The 22,656-nt window shown below is 43.8% G+C and overlaps 1 long non-coding RNA gene across 1 annotated transcript; it reads left to right on the top strand.

Annotated features, from left to right (window-relative positions):
- The first annotated feature begins 2,163 nt into the window (after positions 1–2,163).
- On the top strand, positions 2,164–22,145 carry LOC144684848 (uncharacterized). The gene is made up of 3 exons (XR_013577574.1): positions 2,164–2,340; positions 16,718–16,895; positions 22,044–22,145. It is a non-coding gene; the product is annotated as an uncharacterized LOC144684848 (long non-coding RNA).
- Positions 22,146–22,656: the final 511 nt, after the last annotated feature.

The following is a 22,656-nucleotide window of genomic DNA, read 5'->3' as shown; positions in this document are numbered from 1 at the left end:
CCAAGGGTCTCCCTATTATTATCCAGTGAGCAATGCTGGAAGCACACTTGTATGGAAATCAAGATAGAACAGGATTTAGATCAGTATAAACCAGGATATGACACCTTCCATGGTTCAAAAGGTTAACACTCAGCTTAGAGTTCACATGTGAATAATATATTTTTGGATAATGTACTAGAGGGAAACCACCATGATAAAGACATGCTCCAACATAAATCAGCATATTCTGGAATATTGGGAATGCTGAAAAAATACACAATCTAGGAAAGGTTTTGTCATTCGCAATTAATCTCAAAATCAATATATTGTATAAATAATTATGAACATTGCATAATGAAATTTAAGAATACTGATCCTTACTTTATAAATAGGGAAGCAGTACAGTTAACTATGGAATCGGAGTACTGATCCAAATTAATTACTGACTATATCACAGCACCAGTAAATGAATACTTTATTCCCACATACAGAAAACTTTTCACATAAGCTATTATTTTGTCATGTGGCAACATTTTTATCCAATGGGAAGTTCTGATATTTGTCACTGATGACCCTGCTGCCCAGCAGTTCTGTAACCCGAATTAGTAGGAAAGCATAATCACAAAAATCATAGTAAAATGTGAAGCAGGGGAAACTCTCCACTGGCTGCAGTCATACCTAGCACAAAGAAAGATGGCTGTGGCTGTTGGAGGCCAATCATCTTAGGCCCAAAACATTGCTGCAGGAGTTTCTAGATCCAATCATCTTCAGCTGCTTCATCAATCTCCTTCTCTCCATCCTAAGGTCAGGAGTGGGGTGTTCACTTATTGCACAGAAAATGAAGCAGTCCAGGCCCTCATGTAGCAATACCTGGAGAACATTCAGGCTTGTGCTAATTAAGTAGCAAGTAGCATTCATGCCACACATGTGCCAGGCAATGACCATCTCCAACAAGAGAGAATCTAACCATCTCCCCTTGACATTCAATGGCATTACCATCGCTGAATCCACCACCATCAACATCCTCGTGGTTACCATTGACCAGAAACTTCACGAGGCAAACCACATAAATACTGTGGCTACAAGAGCAGGTCAGAGGCTGGGTATTCTGCACCGAGTAACTCACCTCCTGACTTCCCAAAGACTGTCCACCACCAAGGAGGCACAAGTCAGGATTGTGGTAAAACTCCCCACTTGCCTGGATGGGTGCAGCTTCAACAACATTCAAGAAGCTTGGCACCATCCAGGACAAAACAGTCTGCTTGACTGGCATCCCACCCACTACCTTAAAGATTTATTCCCTTCACCACTGAAACACAGTGGTAGCAGTGTGTACCATCTACAAGATCACTGCAGCAACTCACTAAGGCTCCTTCAACAGGACCTTCCGAACAGACACTGCCATCTAGTTGGGCAAAGGCAGTAGACACATGGGAACACAATTGTCTGCAAGTCCACTTCTTAGTCAGGCAGCAATGCCTACATCCCATGAATGAATTAAAAACTCATGAGACACCATGGATTTCTAGGACCAAAAGAGCCCAGTAGCATGTCACAGCAATTTGATGAGTAGCCAATTACTAGGAAGCAGTGTTATAGCCATGCATCAGTAACAAGTATTTTAACTAAAAGAAATAAACAACTGCACTTATTGTATAATATGGGGAAGAACAGATATGGATTAGCTGAAATATTCAACTGATCAACATGATCTTTGTTTGCTCATGAGTGTGTTGGTCAAATCACTGTGTATAAGTGGCATTCGACTTCAACATACCACAAACTCCCAAATCTATACCAGGATTTATACAGAACATACTTGTATATTTACTTTGGAATGAGGGACGAAGGGATATGCTACGAGACTGCAAGTCGTGGAAAATAAAAACGTCTATGAACTGCCATCAGATCACACACACACAAAAGTGACTACTAAATCAGGTAAGCTTTGAAAGACTAAGGCATTTCATACAACTAAAGGCATCATTTATGTGAAGAGATCTACCAAGATTCTGTAAATTAAGTTCTTGAACTAGGCCAGGCAAAACTTTCAAGTCTTAACTTTTTTTTCTTCTGTAACTTACCATTGCTGGCTGTGAATCAAAGTCCCCAACTTGAGCAAAGTCTCGCTGCAGTCAGCGGCAGCAAGACTATTTTACCCCTCCAGTGCTGAGGTAAAAGAGCGGAGCCGCAGCTGATCCGCTTGCTGGTGGCGAACCCGGATTCGGCGCCTGAAGGAAGCTTTGGTTCCTGCACTCTGGCTTCAGAAAGCCTGCAACGTCATCGCATGCCTGCACTCGGATTGTCAGAGGGGAAAAAAAAAGCGACAGCAGCCCGCGCGCGAGTGTCAGCGCAACTGAGGTAACCACACGGAACAAAGCAGTCAAAACATGCGAGGCTTGGTGCAATTTAACTGATGCAGGGAAATAATGCAGGGGACGAGGAGTCTTCAGCTGGTCCCAAGCTCCTTTCTGATTTCCAAACGATTGTATTTTCAACGCATGACAATTACGTCTATGAATAATAATTGCAGCGCGTCTGAACCGGACGCACACGTCTGCCTCTTTCCCAGTGATAGATTCCTGTTCCCGGCCTGTCTTTTCAGCTGGGCCGCGCAAAACTGCTGCCAGCATGATTCAAGGCAGGAACCTGTGTCTGGTTAGTAGGAGGAATGATCTGGAGCAGCCTAGTAAAGTAGCTACTAAAATCTTTATCATAGGTATGTTATAAATACGTATATATATATATATATTCCATTGAGGAAGATAAACCAGCAGACACCGCACCCATGCATTTTAACATTTTTAACATTTTAAAATTTAATGTGAAATACACAAAGGCCAATTTTCAGATGGTCTGTTTGAAGGATGCCCATTTGTAAACAGCTATACTACTCTTTTCCTGAATCGTACTCTCAAGACTTGTGAAAGGTATTGACCTTAAATGTGGAGCTGGATTTTCGCGGAGTTGTGGACACTTTGCGGGCCTTTAAAAATGGCGAGCAGAACCCAATGCCCCCTGCAATCCCGACCTAGCTGGCTGCATTGCGGGGGAAGGCACCTCCGAGCTTCCTCTGCAATTTTCGTGGAATCGGGCCAGCTTCTCCAGGACTTGTGCATTCACGGCACTTGGAATCGTGAAACGTGGTTTGAATGTGGGAGCCTTTTGAAATTTACTCCGAAAGGTCTTATCCGTCCACGCCCGCCCCCCCCCCCCCCCCCGCCGTCGCCAATGCATGCCTCCTCACACAGCCCCTATGGCCCCTCATGCCCTCCATGCCAACTCCTAGCACTTCCATGTCCGTTCACCCATTATACACTCAGTATAGAACCAATGAATCCTATAGCAATAATATCATGTGCGGAAATACTTAAAAAAAGAGCCAAGCATAGAGAGCCCACCAGATTTCCATTAATTATTTTGTTGAAACAGTTGCACAGGAGGGAAATATTGCATAATTGATAGCTTTACAAGCTTTTTTTCTGTGATTGATTTTGTCACTGGCTTAATGTTTATTTACACAAGATAAAGAGTTGTCAAGTGCTTATACTTTCTTTTATTGAAACTTTAAAGACATGGTTGATTGACCCTTTATAGGTTTGTTGTGCCAGTTTCTTTTAAAGAAAGTTATAAATGGCTGATTTTTAAGCATTTCCACACCTGCTGTTGTTACTATAAGGTTCATTGGTTCTGTACAGAGTGTATAGTGGGTGAATGGGCATGGAAGTGCTTTGCTTTGAGTTGGATGAAGGGCATGAGGGGCTATTAAGGGTGTGTGGCAGTATTGGTTGGCAAGAGGTGGCATGGATGGGCCATGGGGAGTGGGTGGGGGTTGATGGGCTGTGAGGGATGAGTGCTAGAGGCTCTAATATTTAACAAAACAATTGGGACAAAGTTCCAGAGAACAAAGGCGGGCCTTTTAACCAGACAGCCTCGCTACTCAGCAGACTCTGTGGCTGCCCCTGCCTCTGATCTGCATCCAGAGGCAACGGGTGCAATTCCATACCACACCTGTCACTCGGGAGTGAAAATTGTGCCATTCAGGGAACTTTTTCCCCAAGGCAGGTGTGCTAAGCTGGGAAATTTCCCTTCTCCAGCTACCCGCTTTGATGGTGAGAATCTGGCTTGTAAATGGGCTGGATTTTATTAGTCCTTTGGGGGTTGCTGGGAGAGGGGTGAACCTGTAAAATGCACGAGAAGACGCCAAGTGGAGTCCCCATCGACTTCCTGGCAATGTGCCACTTGCCAGTGGCAGTGATGATGGTGGATGGCCCTCCTGCTCATGCCCTATGAGCCACTTAAGTGGCCAATTAGGGCCTCTTCCCACCTCTGCTAGCATTTAGCCAGTGGATGGGGGGCCCTCCATAGTATGTCTGGTATAAAGAAAACTCTGAACTTGATTTGGTCATGGTAAGAATGGCCAGAATACAGAAAATAGATACTGCAGCACCACTTGGCAACCACAACATAATCAAGCCTGACATGATTTAAGATTGAACATTATTGCGAACCAACAGCCAAAATTTATATAGCATCATTTACATACAAAACAGTTCAAGGCACTTCTAAAATAGGGATAAGAGAAATGGGAGACACAATTTGGAATTTTTGCTACACAGTTCTAATGAAGAGATGTCTGACATTTAAAGAGAAGGAGTCTCACTGCCTTGATGAGATTCAATAGAAATCTTGTTGGAACAAGTACAAATTAGGGTGAAATGTCCTTTTGCAAATTGGACATCAGGTAGATAAGATGGTCCAATGGCAGACTTTGTAAATCTGCAGCACTCATCCTGGCATTTTGTTGCTTCAGAAACTCCCAGGCTGTTACAGTCTCTAGGGGTCCAGCATTTCATGAGAAACTTCCTGCAATATATTGTAAATGTGGCTAGTGGACTCCTCCTAGTTCTCCATTATCTCATTTACATGGAAACTGTCTTCACCAGCTGCGTATAAGACCTTGGGCTCTGAATTATTTTTTTAAAAACTGGGCCTCTGAAATCTGGATCTCCAGTTTCTTCAGTTGAGGAAGGTAATTTCTGCAACCGTTGTGGAGGAATACACTCACTCAATCTTCCACTCTCAATTTAACATGATCAGTCAGACTCAATGACTCACTAACCACTTTCTCTCAAGGGGTGTATCCAGGCTAGCGCTAAGGCAATACAGAGTTGGTGAACTTATCTGAACATCTGGCCTCTTCCTTCCTAGGATTTCAAGAATGCTGAATCTTTTTTCATGCAAACAGTTACATGATTCCTTGGCTAGGTGCACCACCAGTGATATATTTTGACAATCCACATAAAGCTGAAAGGACCTCTGGTTCTCCTTGCTCTGCCTCTAACAACCTGATCTGAGCACTCTGCCTTCTATTTCTCTACCTTGAAGAGTTTTTGCCCTGTTTGTCTTCCAATGACTTAGAATAATTCCTTCTCACTTGGATTTAATGTTTTCAAGTTTGATGTTCCTCCTCCAATAGAATTTGTTAACATTGATTATGTGTGATCTATTCCTTTTCAATGTGAAAAGGTAGAGTTAACATAATGTGACTGGCAAGGACACCATATTCCTGCATGGATACCATTGCTATCCAATTAGAGATGGAGACTTCCTTTAAATACCTTAGTTTTGAGACAAGCACAACCTATAGATGCACACAATGTAAGTTCTCACAGTGGTTTAGGATTTAACATGATGCACTATTGTATCTAGATACTCCCTGTGAATTGTTCGGTTTTCTTGTTGTCTGGTTGATGATAACTAAGGAAGTTTGTCAAACCCCTACTGGATGTGAGTGCAGAACAGCCCCTTCAATCACCTTCACCAACTTTGAAGTCAGTAAACCCCTTCCTGCATGGTTTGCAATTCATGGGGTGGTTGAATTTTCTGCCATTGCCTTTGCCGCCTTTCTCCATAAAGTATAGACCTTCTAATGTGTTTTCTGTCCTCAGTTCCCAATAAACTTTCACTTCCGGACCTTATTTTGGTGAGAAGGACATCAACCGAGGCATTAATAAGTCAGGAACCCCTTCCTGCTTTTGATTCCAACAGTGTTGCTCCTTCCTCACTTTCGGCTGCACTAATCTGCTGCTCACTGCCAAAAACAGTGTGCCCTTTAAATCAGCAGCAATGCTTTAAATGCTGTAGCACCACTGACTTTCTCCCTCATAGCAGCGGGGAAACAATGAGCAGTGGTTTTACTGCTTTCATTCCACAAAAATAATGAGACCAGTCCAGGAAACTTGAGCAGGAAGGTGATATGGTCTTTGAGGTGGGTGGAGTCCCATCACGTCATTAATCCACCAATGGGAAAATGATTGAGTCCTTTTTCTTATAAGGATCTGAATCTAAAAGAATCCACACCCATCTGCCTGGAGTGAAGTTTGATTTCTAAAGAGAATGCCCTGTGTTTGTTTATGACTTTGTAAATACTCCTTCATTGTGCTGCTAGCCAAAGCCTTTATTCAAATTAGGGCTTGTTACGGCCTATCCATGACCCATAGATAAATCTGTGCTATTGCTGAGCAGAACATTCTTCTTGCCTTCCTTGCAGAACATTGCATGAATTTCCTAAGGGGTTATACTGGATGCCTACCATACTTGTGTTGGGGAATAGCAAAACACATCAGAAAATGGCAGGGATCTGATTGTATCAGGTCTCTGCTGTTTCGGGAATCTTTCAACCTGTCTTGTAAGGCGCAGAACATCTGCATCCCCATTACTCCATGCACGGGGGGCAGATGGGTGCAGGAGATGTGCCCCAATGGCATGGGCAGCCAACAGCCTCCTATAAAAACTCTGGCAGGGTCAATGCATCCAAAAATGAATCCCAACATAACCATAGAGATTGCAGTCTGCAGATATATACAGTTGTTCATTTGTTGCAGATTATGCTCTGCAATATATGTGGATGATTTAGCACTGGTGGGAGCTGGCATAATTCTGGATGGTTTCCAGTGCAAAAAGGCCACTGAATGAAGTAGTGGCTGTTCATTACAAGTTACCTGCTTAGTCAAGTATCACTTCACTTTTACAATTATTTTTAACTGAAAAGTTAGAATTCAGAGAAGAATGATTGATTCCAGTCTAATTATTTTTTAAAGGATTTAAATAATATTGTGCAAGAACAACAGTGATATTAATGCAAATTCCAGACATTTTCAGCTGAGAAGGCCAAAACATGCAGAAATGTTGGACCTTATAAAGCACATCAGGAGTCAGTTAGCAAACCTTGTTCAGTACTGTTAATAACCAGGAAATAGTCCCACATCTTAATCAGTAATTCATAGATATTGCAGCAGTAAGAATTTTGTGTTTAAATATTGGAGGAGTTTAGGCAGTAGGAATATTAATACAAATTCACTAATCATGCAGAATAACAAACTGATTAAGTTCTTTATTTTGAATAAACATGAAAGCCAACTGTAAATCACTTTTTGAAAAGCAGTCACAGCTTACTAGGGCCATGTGCCAGTGTCGCTGAGTGCTACCTCTCTCTGCTTCAGGATAATGGAACAGTACTGCAAAAAGTTTAATTAAGGCAGCCAAGGTAAGGTGGACTAGTGATTATGATACTGGACGTGCAACACAAGGTGATAGGGTAGAAATTGCATAGTTCCTGAATTTGGAGGCCTGATATAAATATTCAGGGTGAGCTGCCAGCACCACAGTCAACTTACCTGATGGAAATGTACAATTTCAGATCAACTGTCTCTGACAGCAGCCATCACGTAATTCCTGGTAAGGGCAAGGGGTGGCGGAGGGTGGGTGGAAGAACAGCAGGAGTGGAGACCAAATGTGGCTAGCAGTTGAAATTACTCTTCATGCACGCCGCAGTTTACAAATCCACCTCCTATAGAGAGTTCTTCCAAAATTTGTCCCTCCAGTTACATAAAGGGGAGGTGATGGCGTAGTGGTATTGTCACTGGACTAGTAATCCAGAGACCCAGGGTAATCCTCTGGGGATGGTGGAATTTGAATTCAATAAAAATCTGGAATTACAAGTCCAATGATGACATTGTCCATTGTTGTAAATACCCACCTGGTTCACTAATGCCCTTTAGGGAAGGAAATCTGTCGTCTTTACCTGGTCGGGCCTAAATGTGACTCCAGACCCCCCCCACAGCAATGTGGTTGACACTCTTGAGTGTCAGATAGCAAGCCACTCAGTTGTAACAAACCGCTACAAAGACACAAAAAAGGAATGAAACCGGATGGATCACCCGGCATTCACCTAAGCACCGGAAATGACAACGGCAACCGCAGCCCTGTCGACCCTGCAAAATCCTCCTTACTAACACCTGGGGGCTAGTGCCAAAATTGGGAGAGCTGTCTCAAAGACTAGTTAAACAACAGTCTGACATAGTCATCCGCACAGTACAGATAATGTCCCAGACTCCACCATCACCATCCAGCAGAGGTGGCAGCACAGTGGTACACAGTTGCCCTGGGAGTCCTCAACATCGACTCCGGACCCCGTGAAGTCTCTTGGCATCAGGTCAAACAAAGGAAAGCTCCTGCTGATTACCACGTACCCTCAGCTGATGAATCAGTGCTCCTCTATGTTGAACAGCACTTGGAGGAAGCACTGAGAGTGGCAAGGGCACAGAATGTACTCTGGGCGGAGGACTTCAATGTCCATCACTAAGAGTGGCTCAGTAGAACCACTACAGACTGAACTGGCTGAGTCCTAAATGACATAGTTGCTAGACTGGGTCTGCGGCAGGTAGTGAGGGGAACAACAAAAGGGAAAAACTCATCCTCACCAACCTGCCTGCCTCGGGTGCATCTGTTCATGACAGCATCCGCACAGTCATTGTGGAGGCGAAATCCCACCTTCACATTGAGGGTACCCTCCATCGTGTTGGGTGGCACTACCACCGTGCTAAATGGGATAGATTTCGAACAGATCTAGCAACTCAAGACTGGGCATCCACGAGGCGCTGTGGGCCATCAACAGCAACAGAATTGTACTCGAACACAATCTGTAACCTCATGGCCCAGCATATCCCCCACTCTACCATTACCATCAAGCCAGGGGATCAACCCTGGTTCAGTGAAGAGTGCAGGGCATGCCAGGAGCAATACCAGGCATACCAAAAAATGATGTGTCAATCTGATGAAGCTATAACGCAGGACTACTTGCATGCCAAACAGCATAAGCAGCAAGTGATAGACAGAGGTAAGCGATCCCACAACCAACAGATCAGATCTAAGTTCTGCAGTCCTGCCACATCCAGTCATGAATGGTGGTGGACAGTTAAACTACTCACTGGAGGAGGAGGCTTCACAAATATCCCCATCCTCAATGATGGAAGAGCCCAGCACAGCAGTGCAAAAGATAAGACTGAAGTATTCGCAACAATCTTCAGCCAGAAATGCCAAGTGGATGATCCATCTCGGCCTCCTCTGGAGGTCCCCAGCGTCACAGATGCCAGTCTCCAGCTAATTCGATTCACTCCACGTGATATCAAGAAATGGCTGAAGGTACCGGATAGTGCAAAGGCTATGGGCCCTGACAACATTCCGGCAATAGTACTGAAGACTTGTGCTCTAGAACATGCCATGCCCCTAGCCAAGCTGTTCCAGTACAGCTACAACACTGGCATTTACCTGGCTATGTGGAAAATTGCCCAGGTATGTCCTGTACACAAAAAGCAGGACAAATCCAACCCGGCCAATTACTACCCTGTCAGTCTACTCTCGATCATGAGTAAAGTAATGGAAGGGGTCATCAACAGTGCTATCAAGCAGCACTTGCTTCGCAATAACGTGCTCACTGATGCCCAGTTTGGGTTCCGCCAGAGCCACTCAGCTCCTGACCTCATTACAGCCTTGGTTCAAACATGAACAAAAGAGCTCAACTCCCAAGGTGAGGGAGAGTGACTGCCCTTGACAGCATTTGACTGAGTGTGGCATCAAGGAGCCCTAGCAAAACTGGAGTCAATGGGAATCAGGGGGAAAACTCTCTGCTGGTTGCAGTCATGCCTAGCACAAGGTTGTGGTTGTTGGAGGTCAGTCATCTCAGCTCCAGGACATCACTGCAGGAGTTTCTCAGGGTAGTGTCCTAGGCGCAACCACCTTCAGCTGCTTCATTAATGACCTTCCTTCGATCATAAGGTCAGAAGTGGGGATGTTTGCTGATGATTGCACAATGTTCAGCACCATTCGCGACTCCTCAGATACTGAAGCAGTCCATGTCCAAATGCAGCAAGACCTGGACCACATCAGGCTTGGGCTGACAAGTGGCAAGTAACAGTCGCACCACACAAGTGTCAGGCAAAGACCATCTCCAGCAACAAAGAATCCAACCATCATGTTGTTCATGGCATTACCATCACTGAATCCCCCACTATCAACATCCTGTGGGTTACCATTGACCAGAAACTGAACTGGACTAGCCATATAAATTTTATGGCTACAAGAGCAGGTCAGAGGCTAGGAATCGTGCGACAAGTAACTCACCTCCTGACTCCCCAAAGCCTGTCCACCGTCTACAAGGCACAAGTCAGGAACGTGATGGAATACTCCCCACTTGCCAGGGTGAGTGCAGCTCCTACTATACTGATGAAGCTGGACACCATCCAGGACAAAGCAGTCCACTTGATTGGCACCAACTCAAACATTCACTCTCTCCACCACCGACGCACAGTAACAGCAGTGTGTACCATTTACGAGATGCATTGCAGGAATTCACCATGGCTTCTTAGACAGCACGTTCCGAACCCCCGACCAGTGCCACCTAGAAGGACAAGGGCAGCAGATAAATGGGAACACCACCACCTGGAAGTTCCCCTCCAAGTCACTCACCATCCTGACTTGGAAATATATCGCCGTTCCTTCACTGTTGCTGGGTCAAAATCCTGGAACACCCTAACAGCACTGTGGGTGTACCTACACCACATGGACTGCAGCGGTTCAAGAAGGCAGCTCACCATCACCTTCCCAAGGGCAACTAGGGATGGGCAATAAATGCTGGCCCAGCCAACGAAGCCCACATCCCATGAATGAATAAAAAAAAAAAATCCCCTGTCTGTTACTACCTGGGGTATTCCCTTCTGATGCTTATCTTCAGCCACTCCTGTTAATAGTAGAAGTTAGAACACAATGCCTAGGTGAGGCAGGCCACTAGTAGTGGACCTCGGAGGGGAATTAATATATTTCAAGGAGTAGACTATTATGATCCAGGGAAGGGAAGCAATTTTGGCCATCACTGATGACCAGTGTCAGCTTTGGTTGACTTGTGGGGAGCCTTGATTTATATTGTAGATTTCTTCCCGACAGTTTAGAGAGTGCCTGTGACAAAGTTGAGAGCTGTGTAGATTTTGACCATCATGAAGAGAACAGTTTTGATACTTGATTGGGGCAGCAGTTTACAATGCAGAAGGCAACATAACTCATATAATGCTTCCTCAAGGGCAACTAGGGATGGGCAATAAATGCTGGCCCAGCCAGTGAAGCCCACATCCCGTGAATGAATTAAAAAAAAAGCAAATTTGCTGAAGGCAGGGCAGCGGGGGAGGAGAGAGGGGGGCTGGGGTGGTGGTGGCAGTGAGGGTGAAGATTAAAAGCAGGCTGATTGCGTCCTTCTTAGCTGCCTCACTGTTCATTGCTCTTTCTGTTTCCCCCTCCTCCTCAATCAAGAGAGCAATGAAAGGAAAGCCATGCTGCTCCAGGACACCAACACTGTAGTTTGAGAATGAAGATGATAGTGACCATCTCACTCTGGCAGATTAAAGCGCAGTATTGCAGCTCACTGAAGCAACAAAACAGATTTACAAGATATGCAGGTAGCCCTGAGAAATGGGCAAAAGTTTCTGGATTACATGAGATGGATTTGTCTTACTTCTATTCATGGAAATTACACTGACAATAATGATGTCTAATAGGGATAATTAGTGGAATTTTCAAATATTCCACCATGGAGGACATTTACAGGTGCATATCGCATTGGGCTCGAGGTGTGGATGTGAGGGAATGAAAGTGAGGCATTTTCTGGGGACGTCTGGGATCAGAGAGAGGATGATGAGAGGGAATAATGGAAACATGGCAAAATGTGAGATTTTTCCACCACCTAATGACTTAGTTCCATTTCCTGCTCTCATGCTGAACTGGGAAATGTAATCAGCTTTACTTCCAATTTTCAACCTTCACCCTTCTCCACATCTCAGACTCTTTCCTTCCCTTCCTTGACTTTCTATTTCCATTTGACCAATATTCATGGTTCTTTTCCCAATATTTTGTCAATATTCCACAGCCACCAGGACTACAGTTCCTCAAACCTTCCTTAGGGCTCTGTTCCATTCTCCTAATTTCCCCTCTCTGTCGCATCTCTTCTGGTGATGCCACCTTCCATACCTTTGATACATCTTCCTTTTTCTTCAGCTAAGGTTTCCTTTCCACCCTGGTTGACAGGATCTTCAACCATATACATTCCATTTCCCACACCCCTTCCCTTCCAGAACCAAGATAGGGTTCCATGTCTTTACCTTTAAACCTATCAGCCTCCACATTCAACAAATCACCCTCTGCCAGTTCTGCCACCTCCAGGGTGCTGACATGACCAAACATATCTTCCCCTCCCCTTTCAGCATTCCAAATTGAGCCTGGTCCACTCCTTAATCTTAAATAAACCCCAATATCCCCTTCCCTTCCCATGCAAGCACAGAGGAAACAATATCATCCCTGAAAAAGAGTCATATGGACTTGAAATGTTAACTCTGTCTTTCTCTCCACAGATGCTGTCAGACCTGCTGAGTTTTTCCAGCATTTTTGTTTTTGTTTCAAATTTCCAGCATCCGCAGTATTTTGCCTTTATCATCCCTTTTACCTCCTCTCTCCCCACCATCCAGGGCCCCAAACATTCATACGAGCATCCAAAATAGGAGGAGAAGATGGCCAGTCAGCCCCTCAAGCCTGCTCTGCCATTCAATAAAATCATGGCTGATTTGTTTGTGTTTCGAATTCCACATTCCCATCTAACCCCGATAGCTTTTGATTCCCTTGGCTAACAAGAATCTATCTACCTCTGCCTTGCAAATATTCAGTGATCATGCCTCCACCACCTTCTGAGGCAGAGAGCTCCAAACTTGCACAACCCTCCCTGAGAGAAAAAAATTCTCATCATCTCTGTCCTAAAAGGGCGACCCCTAATTTTAAAACAGTGCCCCCTCGTTCCGGACTCACCCACAAGAGGAAACATCCTTTCCACGTCCACCTCGTCGAGACCAATCAGGATCTTATATACTTCAATCAGGTCACCTCTCGCTCTTCTAAACTTCAGTTGAAACAAACCCAGTCTGTACAACCTTTCCTCATGAGACAACCCGCTCATTCCAGGTATCAATCTAGTAAACCTACTCTGAACCACCTCCAATGCATTTACACCCTTAAATAAGAAGACCAAAACTGCACACAGCATTCGAGATGTGATCTTAGCAATACCCTGTGTAACTGCAGCATAACATCCTTACTTTTATGTTCAATTCCTCTCCTAATAAAGGATAGTATTCTATTAGCCTTCTTAATTACTTGCAGTACCTACATACTAACTTCTTGTGACTCATGAACTAGAACACATTGATCTCTCTGTCCCTTGGAATTCTGCCACTGTTCTCTGTTTAAGTAATACTCTGCTTTTTTATTCTTTTTGCCAAACAACTTCACATTTTCCCACATTATACTCCATCTGCCAGACTTTTGCCCACTCACTCAACTTATCTATATCCTTCTGCAACCTCCTAATGTTCTCTTCACAACATACTTTCCTACCTATCTTTGTGTCATCTGCAAATTTATCTTCCATGCCTTCACTCCCCTCATCTAATTAATTGATATAAATTGTAAAAAGTTGAAGCCCAGCACAGACCCCTGCAGGGCACCACTTGTCACATTCTGCCAATCGGAAAAAGACCCATTTATGCATACTCTCTGCTTTCTGCCAACCAGCCAATCTTCTATCCATGCTAATATATTACCCCCTACACCATGAGCTTTTATTTTCCGCAATAACCTTTGATGTGGCACCTTCTCAAATGTATTCTGGAAATCTAAGTACAGTATATCCAACGGTTCCCCTTTATCCACAGCACATGTTACTCCTTCAAAGAACTCCAATAAATTGGAGTTAATTTCCCTTTCACAGAACCATGCTGACTGTTCCCCATTACCTTGAGTTTTTCAAAGTGTCCAGCTATAACCTCCTTAATGATTGATTCTAATACTTTCCCCATGACAAATGCCAAGCTAAATGGCCTATGGTTTCCTGTTTTCTGCCCCCTTCCCTTCTTGAATAGAGGGATTATATTTACTACCTCCCAGTCTGATGGAATCTTTCCAGAATCTAGCGAATTTTGGAAAATTAGCACCAGCACATTGACTACCTCATTAGCATCTCTTTTAAAACACTGGATGAAGTCCATCAGGACCTGGAGACTTGTCTGGCTGCAGCTCTATCAGTTTGCTCAGCACTACTTCCCTAGTGCTTATAATTTCACCAAGTTCCTCTCTCCCTTCCACCTCCTGATTTACAGCTTTTACTGGAATGTTTTTTGTATCTTCTATAGTGAAGACAGAAGCAAGATATTTGTTCATTTCATCTGCATTTCCTTATTATCTATTAAGTCCCCATTGTCACCGTCTAGTGGACCAACACTCACTTTACTTCCACTTTTCCTGTTTAAATACCTGTTGAAATTCTTGCTATCCATTCTTACATTTCTAGCTAGTTTTCTCTCATAGTCTAAATTCTTTCCCCGATTAGCTTTTTAGTCATTCTCTGCTGTTCTTTATATCCTGACCAATCATCTAACCTGCCACTCATCTTTGTGCAGTTATATGCTTTTTCCTTAAGTTTGATGCTTTCCCTACCTTATTTAGTTAACCATGGATGGTGGATCCTCCCCTTAGTTTTTCTTTATAGTAGGAATATACTTTGAGTATTCTGAAATTTGTTTTTATTATTCATTCATGGGATGTAGACTTCCCTGCTGGGTCAGCATTTATTGCCCATCCCTAGTTGCCCTTGAGAAGGTGGTGGTGAGCTGCCTTCTTGAACCGCTGCAGTCCATGTGGTGTAGGTACACCCACAGTGCTCTTAGGAAGGGAGTTCCAGGATTTTGATCCAGCGACAGTGAAGGAACAGAAATATATATTTCCAAGTCAGATTAGTGAGTGACTTGGAGGGGAACTCCCAGGTGGTGGTGTTCCCACCTGTCTGCTGCCCTTGTCCTTATAGATGGTAGTGATTGTGAGTTTGGAAAGTGCTGTCGAAGGAGTCTTGGTGAATTCCTGCATTAAATATCCCCTTTAATGTCTGTCACTGCTTCTCTATTGATCTATAGCCTAGCATCTCAGTTCATTTCAGCTAGCTGAGCTCTCATGCCCACATAGTTGCCCTTATTTAAGTTTAAAATACTAGTCTTACACCCACTCTTCTCCCTTTCAAACTGGATGTAAAATTCAATTATATAGTCGTCACTGCTACCCAGGGGTGCTTTCACTCTGAAGTCTTTAATTAATTCTGTCACATCACACGATACCAAGTCTAATATAACCTGCTCTCTGGTTGGTTCCAGAACATGCTGCTCTAAGAAAGTATCCAGGCTACCACTACCAATCTGATTTTTCCAATTTATATATAGATTAAAATTACCCATGATTATTGCCGTCCCTTTATCATAAGCACACAATATTTCTTCTTGTATACTTTGTCCTGAATTCTGGTTACTGTTGGAGGGCCTGTAGATCACTCCCACTAGTGACTTCTTTCACCTACTATTTCTCATTTCCACCCAAACCAATTCTACATCCTGATCTCCTTTCAGGTGAAACAGTGATTTACTTGTAGTTCTTTCAATTTTTTATATTGTATTTACTTATCACAATGCGGCCTCCTCTGGAATGGCGTGACAAAACACAGATTGAGTGACTGCTTTGCAGAACATCTCCATTTAGTCTGTATGCATGACCCCAAGCAGCCAGTCACCTGTCATTTTAATTCTCCACCCCACTCTCAGTCAGACTTCTCTGTCCTTGGTCTCTTACATTGTTCCAATGTAGCTCAATGTAAGCTCAAGGAACAGCACCTCATCTTTCAGTTAGGCCCCATATACCCTTTTGGACTTAATACTGAGCTCAGCAATTTCAGATCATATTTTCTGCCCCCATTTACTTGGACGCCTGCTGATAGCAATAATTCTGCTATTCCTATTTATGTTTATTCCGAACCTATCTTCTGTTTCTTTGCTTATCCCATTACCATCTCCTTTTACCTTGCACAATCACCCCTGTTATCACTTAATCTCTCCTGCCTTCCACCCTATCACAAACCTTCCCTTTTGCTCTTCATCCCCCAACCCCCACTACCCACCATGCCTCTTTCCCTGTCTCTGTACTTGCTTAATACATGTTACATCTTTTCATTTTTTCCAGTTCTGATGGAAGGTCACTGACCTAAAATGTTAACTGTCTCTCCACAGATGTTGCCTGACCTGCTAAATATTTTCTGTATTTATTTCAGATTTCCAGCGTCCGCAGCATTTTTGCTTTTGGTTCAGGAGTTTAACTATTGCAGCTGCGGGGTTGGTTATTGCCGCAATTAGCATCCTTAGGAGATGTTAATGGGGTCTTTGCAAATTGGTTTTGACTTTTCTCCCAGGGGTCAGGAAACTGACCAGGGAAAATGGAGGATATCTAAACTTGTCATTGTCCCATCTGAATAAAAGTTAATTTATTGCAGCTGCTGCCTCGGTTCCCTCAGCCAAGCATTTGGCAGGGAATGCTTTTGTGGATTCAGTTTTTTTCAACCTTGGTTGATTTCACGTTGAGAAGTTCTGGATGGAATGTACATTGGATCCATTTAACAACACATCAGGAGAGGAAGACCATCATCATCCATGGCAGCAACGTGTACCGTGGTAGAATCAGCACATGCACAGGAGAGAGATGCAGAGGATCATAGAATTATGGAATGCTATATCACAGAGAGAGGCCATTCAACCCATTGTGCCTGTGCCAGCACTTTGGTAGATTAATCCAATTAGTTCCATTCATCTGTTCTTTCCCCATAGCCCTGCATTTTTTTCCTTCAAGTATTTAGCCAATGCTTTCTTCAATGTTACTATTGAAACTTCTTGCAGCACCCTTTAAGCTAATGCTTTCCAAGTCACAATTCAGTGTGTAAAAAAAAAATTTCCCCATGGATCTTTTGCCAATCACCTTGTCCTCTGGTTACTGATGCTTCTGTCACTGGAAACTGTTGCTCCCTATTTATCGAAACCATTCATAATTCTGAACATCTTTATCAAATCCTCTTTTAACCTTTCTTGCTGTAAAAAGAACAAACCCAGCATTTCCTGTCTCTCTATGTAACTAAAATCCCTCATCCCTGGTAACATTCCAGTAAATCTCTTCTGAAAGGCCTTGACATCCTTTTTAAAGTGTGATGCCCAGAATTGAGCACAATACTCCAGCTGAGGCCTAACCAATGTTTCATAAAGGTTTAGCATAATTCCCTTACTTCTATGTCAACAACCACAACATATTTATATTTTACCTTTAATCTTCACAGAAGCATTATAAAACAAAATATGACACCAAGCCTAGAAGATACTATGGGCTGAATTATCCCAAATTTGCACAAAGTGTCATAACAGGGGAAAAAAGTCGTTCTACCCGCCAGCCACAATGGCGGGTTTTCACACCATATTGTCCCATTCCCGCCTCATTAATTATGCAGCCACAGGAAACACGCTGTCAGCTGGCGGGGGGCGTCTCAGTCACTGCCAGCTCAAGGGACATCACCACTCACTCTCTCACACCCTCACATCTCCATCTCCTCTGGAGACTGGCTCCTCAGCCCTCCCCATCTTGAGGCACTTGCACAGATCAACATGTGCCTCCAAACATACCCTGGGATACCCCCTTCCCCAGTAAAGCCTCCGCCCTGCAGCCTCTTCCCTTGCCTGAGGCCACTTCTCCCCCTTCCTCAAGCAAGCCCTAGCCCTGCAGCCATTAAAAAACTGCCCCTGCCTTATGCAGTGAGAGATCTTCCCGTGCGCCCCTGAATCTGACTGTGAGTGCTGCTTGAAGCAAGGTAGACAAACAAACCTTGAAGTCCCGAGCAAAGTGCAGCCCGCCATTAATGGGTGGAGTGGTCAATCGCAAACTGGTTTCACAATGGCGCAAAAGCGATTTTTGGCCTTCTCGCCATATCGTCCCACCCCATCTGTTATGACATCCAACGCCAACGGGGCAGAAAATTCTGGCCTATATCAGATGGCCTAAAGCTTGGCCAAACAGGTAGGTTTTAAGGAGTGTATTTTCCCTATGGGAGAACTGTAAACCAAAATGCCCATACTTATTGAATGACCCCCAAATGATTTCATTTTTTTGTAGCTTTTACTTTAACATGAATCAGTACCAATGTAAATTAGAATGAATTAACAAACAAATGATACTTCAAATAAAAAGGTCGTTTTCACTTTCAATGGTCGATACAACAGAGATATATCTTACACGACCACAAGCATTCACCTTCAACATGTATAACGTTATGTAGCAATATAGTTCCACAATATATTAATCTTGATTCATGCAGGGTAGATCAGAAATCCAATCCAACAACAGCTTTCACCTCCGCGTTTCATGGGTATGATTATCATAAGCAAGGCACACTTCTACAAACCCTTTCTTCCTCGGGTCACAATAATCTTGATGGTTTAGCTTTCCAGAGTTCGTTTTCAATCGATTAACCAATAACAACGACTGTTTGGGAACTTCAGGGAAAACACTCAGCTCTTTAGTGACTCCAAGCTATTCATACAGCTTTCTAGGTATTAGACTTTTTAAGCTAGCTTGCACAGTACCTCCCGGAGCTCCTGCCCCCTTTTCTGCCAAACAATCTCTTGCTGAGAGTGATTTGCTTCTTCTCCTCACAGGAACTCTCTGTGTTCCTTTTTCTGCCTCTGTCTGCCTTCTCTTTGTCTGCATCTGTGTGCTGATCACCTTCCCCCTCCAACTCCTCTGCTTTTAACTCTTCTTTCCATCTGCCAGCCACATGTCTTCTTTCTTAATTTCATTCCTGTTGGTACTGCTTCCAAATCAGGGCTGCCAGATCATATAGACCAGTATTTCTTATTTTCCAAGAAAATCATAATTAGTCCTTTTACAATTGATTTAAACTCTCAAATATCCTTTTCAAAGTCCTTTTAAAGAAATTACAAAATTTCCTTACTGTACTGCTTCCAGGCTAAAGGTCAGCACATCTGCCAAAGACTGTTTCTGTACTTGTACAGAGTAAACTTGGCCAAAGGCAGACAGGGCAGCATGTCGTATACAGGTTGAAGGGAGAGGTCAACAGGCGAGAAGTGAGAGCATTTTGAATGGAGTTCCCACTTCTGTTCCCTTTTCACCATCATCCCTCTCCTGGGCTGGCACCGCATCACCTCTACCCCTCTGCTGCACACCAGTTCGGTGGAGATCACTAATGTATTGTAAGGCCTTGGTTAACATATCAGTTGTGCTGTTTAAGACAGCAAACAAGTCTTTGAGAGGATGGCCAAATTGCTGATGCATGACTACCTTTCTCCTTCTCAGTAACCACCATATCTAGTCTTCCCATTGTTCAGTCATTGATGAAATAAGGTCAGTATATATGCATCAGAATTATTTGTAGTTTTGTCACCAGCTATCTATGAACTCCCTGGTGGTGGATGGGTGCTAAGAGAACAGAATGTGGCTGAATCAGCAAAAGCACTTATCCTGACCTAGTTAGGTCATTAAATAGATTCCTACATTGAAAACCTGGGGTGAATTTTATGCCCCCACCCCCAATGTTACCATATTTGAAGGCGGAGGCTCATAAAACAAAGTGGGTGGCCAACTCGCGCCTTCCCACCCATGCCACATTATGGTGTTGGGGGGAGGCAGGGTAAGGCATCAGGCACATCCTTAGGCCTATTGAGGACCTTAAGTGGACAATTAATTCCCACTTAAAGGTGTCATTCCACTTCCACCACAATTTTCAGTCTGCAGGGGAAGGCGGAAGGAAGGCGGCCAGTCCGGCAGCTTTCACTGCATGGGCTGCTGACAAGTAGGAAGGTGGAGGGTCCCTCATTTGGGGTACCCCCCCGCCCAAAATGGTATCCTCCCTTTGTCCCTTCCTCCGCAGCCTCTCTAATCCAACTTCCACCCCTCCCCTCCTCATTGGGGTCTCCCAGCCATGCCCGCCCAAAACCCTCCAGATTTACCTAAATCCGGTATTCACCTCCTCTTCTCTGGGCATTGATTGTAGTCTCAACAGTGACCACCACTCTCTTGTGGCATGGCTCGGACTACAGAGTTGCCAGACAATCGGATTGGTCGTCAGCCCCTAGGGCGGGACTTGCTAACTCTGAGGGGCAGAAGTCCCACTCACCCTATTAAGGCCGCCCCCAATGCATTATCGCTGTGGGGCAGCTGGATTTCTAGTTGGTGCATTGTCGACTGGCTTTTATCTTGGGGCAGAGGTGGGTCATCTGTTGCCTCCATAAAATCCACTCGCTGAACACCACATTCCTCTATCTTCCTCCTCAGCTACCTCCAGCTATGCTTTCTTAATAAGAGCCACAGGTTTCTTCCTCTTGTTGCTGGAGAAAAGTATATACCTCCTGCTCCTGACTCTACCCAACTATACCCAACAGTAATTCCATTGAGTCATCATTAGATCTGAATGCTCTTCTTGCTCTCTGTCCACTATGCATCCTTAATGTCCTGAGGGTACAGTTGCATGGTGGTTATGTTAGTGGACTAGTAATTCAGAGGCCTGAACTAATGATCTGGAGACATGAGTTCAAATCCCACCATGGCAGCTGGGATATTGAAATTTAATCAATTAAATAAATCTCTGGAACACAAAGCAAGTTTCAGTAATAGTGACCATGTGAACCATTGGTTCACTAATGGCCTTTCAGGAAGGAAATCTGCTGTCTTTACCCGGTCTGGCCTGTATGTGACTCCAGACTCTTAATTGCAGTCTGAAATGGCCACTCAGTTGCATTCAAGAAGGTAGCTCACCACTACTTTCTCAAGGTCAATTAGGGATGGACAGTGACGCCCACATTCTGTGAATGACTTAAAAACACTGTCCATTTGTGTATAGTCCCTTTAATACAGTTGAGATTGCATCATGCAGGTGTGCATCATGCCCAGCATAGCTTGAAGTTGTGAAAACTGGAAGTCAAAATTAATTGATACAATTGAGTTGAGATTCCAGATTTTGACCTGCTCAGTGGAATTCTGCCTTCACTCATGCAATTCTTGGATCGCCCCTGTGCTTCACAAATTTCACTCCTCTATCACAACAAGGCAGCAGCCTATGGGAAGGCCCCCATCACCTGTTAATGGGCTCGATCCAATTTCTAGGCTTCAAGAGTTCAGTGGGGTGAGGGATTATTGGATTTATCTAGGATGATAACCAGAAAACAAGTAAACTTTTAAATTTCCAATGCAATATCATTACTCTCAGTCCCCTATTACAATTTTATTGCCTTCACAAGAACATGCACCAGAAATTGCTGTAATTTAAGTTTATGTCTGTGTTAACACTGATATAAACAATGTGAATCAAAGCTATTCCTATGTGTGTGCACCTTTAAAGTTTGTGTGTTTGGTTTGAATGCTTAAGTGTTACTGCTAGAAGAGACAGGTGAGCTGTTGTTTGACAGATTGTGAGTGGCTTTCTGCAGTGTCAGCTGTCTTTATCCACTAGAAACGTTAGAGTTTGACATCAGTTAAATATATTTTATTAAAATTTGACCAATGGTTGCATTGTTATTCCTCATTCTATTTCTAGTAACTATGAAGCAAGACAGTTAAATATCCAGGTTTTGCTGCTTTTCTGATAAGGTCTGTGCTGTATTTATCTGTCAGCTGTAGATTAACAAATAATCACATATGAATTACAAGGTTTTGCAATAATCATAATTACATTTGTTACTAACATCACTCAATGGGATGTTAAACCAACTGTATGAATCTTTTGATATTCAAAATGCAATGTATCTTGCACAATCTTGACATCATAGGGGAGCTGTCTTTGCCAGCAGCTACCAATGAGAAGCTGGGGAGCAGGACCACGAGGAGGAGGAAGACAAGGAGGAAGCAGAAAAGAAGAAAAAGGAAGGGAGCTTGCAACCTAGTCAGACCATTTCTACCTGGGTTGTATGTAAAGAACTAGTTCAAGTGTGATGCCATTAACTCCAACCCCAATTTCCAATCCACTAACACTCCCACAAGCTTTACATTCCCTCTGTCACTGACCATCACATCGTCCTCTTAGCTGCATTTCAAAAATTAAAGCCAATACAAGCTAGACATTTCAAACCAAATTTATAAATTAAACTAGGCCATTTTACGTATAAAATAAAACCAATTGCCTTGTGCATTCCCTAGTCTTGTGTCTGGAGGGCCTCCTGCTCCACTGTGGATACAGAACATCTCTCCCTCTTTCCGTCTCCTCCACCAAGGCCTCTAGTGCAGTGCCGGAAAACCTAGGTGCCCCGTGCTCTCCCATGTTCATCTCTCTTTCCCAGATTTGATTCAGCTCACAAAATTGTCCTCCAAGCCAACGCCATCCAGACTTGGAACTATATCACCATTCCTTCACTGTCGGTGGGTCAAAATCCTGGAACTCCCTCC

This window comes from Cetorhinus maximus, chromosome 9 (assembly GCF_964194155.1).
Source record: "Cetorhinus maximus chromosome 9, sCetMax3.hap1.1, whole genome shotgun sequence".
NCBI lineage: Eukaryota > Metazoa > Chordata > Chondrichthyes > Lamniformes > Cetorhinidae > Cetorhinus > Cetorhinus maximus.
This window is presented reverse-complemented; position numbering and strand designations above follow the sequence as displayed.